At 34.7% G+C, this 3,974-nt stretch overlaps 1 pseudogene; it reads right to left on the bottom strand.

Moving 5' to 3' along the window:
* Window positions 1–3,974, bottom strand: part of LOC128192040 (von Willebrand factor D and EGF domain-containing protein-like) — a 47,348-nt pseudogene that overhangs the window by 29,179 nt on the left and 14,195 nt on the right.

Below are 3,974 nucleotides of genomic sequence, written 5' to 3'. Positions count from 1 at the left end.
TCTTTGTCGCTTGAGAGTTTACAAAACGTTTCATGCATTCTATATTTAGAGGTCGCGTCATCACTGATGTGATGATCACGTGACCTGGTGTACACATTGCGTTTCATGTGCTAAGGGAGACAACTTCAAAAAGCGTCCGACGGAGTCCGAAAAAAGCGAGTCCTCTGATAATGTGGTTAATTTTAAATGAAGCTAAATCTGTTACTAAACTCAGAAGCAACTAAATAACGTATTTTAGTTTGAAGGTTAGGAGCTAAGCTCATAATTTTTAAAAACTCTTAAGTATGTCCTGGACAAATCTTTCGCCACATAAACGTTTATGGTTGACACAGACAGACGGACAGACGGACGACGGACAAAATGTGATCAGAATAGCTCACTTGAGCTTTCAGCTCAGGTGAGCTAAAAACCCTGTCAATTAAATTTACAACACAATGTTTCACACTATTTTACAGAACTTATTTGTTTGTTAGAAACGGAATGGTCCAAGAAATGCACGATATTATTACTGACTACATACTTTCCTCCTTTATCCAATACACCGAACCCGATCACGAACCCGAACATTAAAAAATTGGAATAAACAAATTAATTTTCTCGAAAATATGTCAACCAGACGCTACAAAAGTGTAAATTTGATCTGTAGTTTGACATTTTGAAGCTGTTCAGCAAATTTCATATTATTCCTCAAACGCATAAAGAAAAAAAAAGTGTGGAAAACTGAAGTGGGACAGACAGACGGACGGACGGACAGACGGACGGACGCAGAGGAAAGCTATTAATAGTCCCCTCCGGTGAAAACTGGTAGGGGACTAATAACGATGTCCTTGAGCATTTTCATGGAGTTGTGTTTTATAATGATACTTATTAGTATTCTTTTTTGACTTTTGTAAACTTGCACTTATACAGCTATCTCGGACGTTTTCCTGGAAGTTGTTCAACTATTACAGAAACGTTAATATATGAAAGTAAATAAATAAATGAAGGAATAAATAAATGACTGAATGAATAAATGAAGGAATGAATAAATAAATAGAAAAACAAGGTCATTGCGCATATCATATGTGCTTTAAGTGCAAAACTCTTTTTAGTGAAATAACAGTAAGTAAACAATTGATACAATAAAAAAAACGATATACCGGTATACTAGTACCTGATATTTACGCAAGTTTTTTTAATGATATAAATATATATCAATTTGTGTTGTACAGTATTTGGTCTAGATTTAATAAGGGTACGTTCATGTTTAATTTGGCAAATCCCAGAGCAAGTTTTTTTTAAATGGAATAAAGATAAATGTATATTGAAAATCTAACCTTGCACTGTTTTGATAGATGTCCAGTTAACAGTAGAGACAGCAGGATCGCACACCTGTCCTTCGTTATTCTGGTCACCATTCCGGTAACACATGCCGTCAATGACACAGGTGTTGGGCTTATGAAAAATAATCAAATTGAAATCTCAAATCTAGGAAATCTGACCTCATCAATATCTATGATATTTTATAATTAAAAAAACAACGAATTCTAAAATATAAAATAGACTTTTTCTTCAAAAGTTTCTAGAAAAAAATGAGAACAGTAATTTTCATTCATAATAATAAACAATTACTTCCATCGACTGTTTTTGATGGTATTACTACATGCTAATGCGTTTTCTAACACTTCAGACTACTAACGTTGTCAGTACAGACTCCATCAGCTGAACACTTGGTACAGTAACCATCAGCCACAATAAACAACGCCTCCTGACTGTAAAGATGGCCGTCTGATGTTATGGAGATTTTAAAACCCTTGGCACTCTGTCCTAAAAAAATAATGAATTCAAAATTTCAGTTAATCCAGTATTGATAATTTCAAGAAAAATATTTTAATAGCTATTTTTAAGTATCTACCTTTCATTACATTGCTTTCTGGAATTGGGCACTGCACCTCTAAAAAGCTAAGAAATTCCCCTTTAGTGTTCACCGCTGGGCCTGATTCCACCGGTTCGCCATTTGACAGCTAATATTAAATCATGGAAAAGAATACAAGTATATAATACTAGGGTCGTGAGACTTAGCTTGAGTGAGAAAACAACAAAATTGTAGAAATGTTCATTCATACATTCATTGGAGTGATTCTACATGATAAAGTGTCCGATTCCATGATATTATCAACGATGACGTTAGCTTGTCTGCAGGGCCTAGTTCTGATGTCACAGAATCCGTCTCTGAAACGATGAAGGTCGGACTATATAAATATGTAAAAAAAAAATATTGGCATGAAATAAGAAAAACTGATATGAAATACCTACTAATATATGATAGGAGAAAATACCTTATATCTAAACGTTTATTACCATCATAACAATTTGAATACAATATTGCTATATAGTATCGCCAAACGCTACATGAAATGGCTTTATGGGCACTTGATACTAGTTACGGTAGTCTTACTTCACCTTTGACATAGCCTGACTTTTTCATATGAACTTTAGAGAGAGAGATCAAAAAGTGAACTATTTCACAATTTAAGGGACCCGTCCCCGGCTACTCGAACGTTTGCTTACCCTCTTAAACGATATATCTTAGGTGCAACTCCAATTTGAACAGAACAATCTCCAGAGGTGTATCCACGGTGACAATGACATACGCCGCTGACGCAATTTCCGGTTAGAGAGCACTGGTTTGGACAACCGGATATCGAGGGGCTCACCACAGGTACACCATTGACATAATGAATGTTCTTAGGATCCTGAGCCAACTCATTATAACATATACTGTCATATGCATTCATAGCAGACAGTTTGAACGCGTCGACTGAATCGGAGTACTAAAATAAAAGATACAGAGAAAGACTATTGGATAGCTTATCAATCTTGTTCAAAATAATACATTTACCTATAACACGTAACGATAGAAAGGTGTGACCAAGGGATTATAATGTACATGTACATCAGGTTTTCACACAAAAGGTACAACAATATCGCAACGAAATGAATCAAGGAAAATCTATATCTATAGTTCATATAGTTCAACTCTGAAATTTTATACGATAGAATAATCTATATGCAAACATCTACATGAATACATTACGTCATTCTCAAGTAATTAAGCCTTCGTTTCATTTCTTTTTTATATAAATTTAAAAAGACACATTGTAGGTATATGTAATTTTGAATGATCTTCTATTTCTTGTAAGATTTTCTATACGTAAATGATGTTCAGCCTGTTTTTACCTTAATATCTTCGACACACCCATCAATGATATCAGTCAGTATGTTGGACTGTTGGCATTTACTGTAAAGAGATGCCGACATTAAAGAATGTCTGCAATACTCTTTAGCTCGACTTTCTGTAATTCCACTTGGAGTTGGGAAAGTAGCATCCATGTTTCTCTTCAGCCTTTCTGTTTTTAAAATTAATATGTAATTATCTTATATTGCCTTATTTGCATGGTTTCTTCTCAGTAGCCAATATAATAAATCATAAAATAAAAAACAAGAGGCCCATGGGCCACAGCGCTCACCTGAGGAACAATAGGTATGATAAAATCAGCTCAATGAAGTCATAATACAAACTATCTGGACAATGTACAATAATACATGTAGATCCTGTATAAATAAAATCCATGGATATTCTTATGTTTATAATCATTAGTCCCTTTTCTAACATGATGATTTTTTAGTCATATCATATGTTGAGTATTGCAGTTCTCAAAAAGATCCCTAACAATAGTTTATATATGGGATATAAACGTACACCAAACTCTGAATCTTCTCGTGAGGCCAAAGAATTGTCCTGGGGCCAAAGTCTTAACAATTATAAAGAATCATCTGGCTGATTAGTTTCTGAGAAGATTTTTAAAGATTTACCCTATATATTCCTTTGTTAAACTTTGACCCCCCCCCAATTGTGGCCCCACCCTACCCCTGGGGATCATTATTTTCACAACTTTGAATCTACACTACCTGAGGATGAGCTTTCCTGGCTG

The sequence above is a fragment of the Crassostrea angulata genome, chromosome 7 (assembly GCF_025612915.1).
Source record: "Crassostrea angulata isolate pt1a10 chromosome 7, ASM2561291v2, whole genome shotgun sequence".
NCBI lineage: Eukaryota > Metazoa > Mollusca > Bivalvia > Ostreida > Ostreidae > Magallana > Magallana angulata.
Note: the sequence above shows the minus strand (reverse complement) of the source record. Positions and strands in the feature narration are given on the sequence as shown.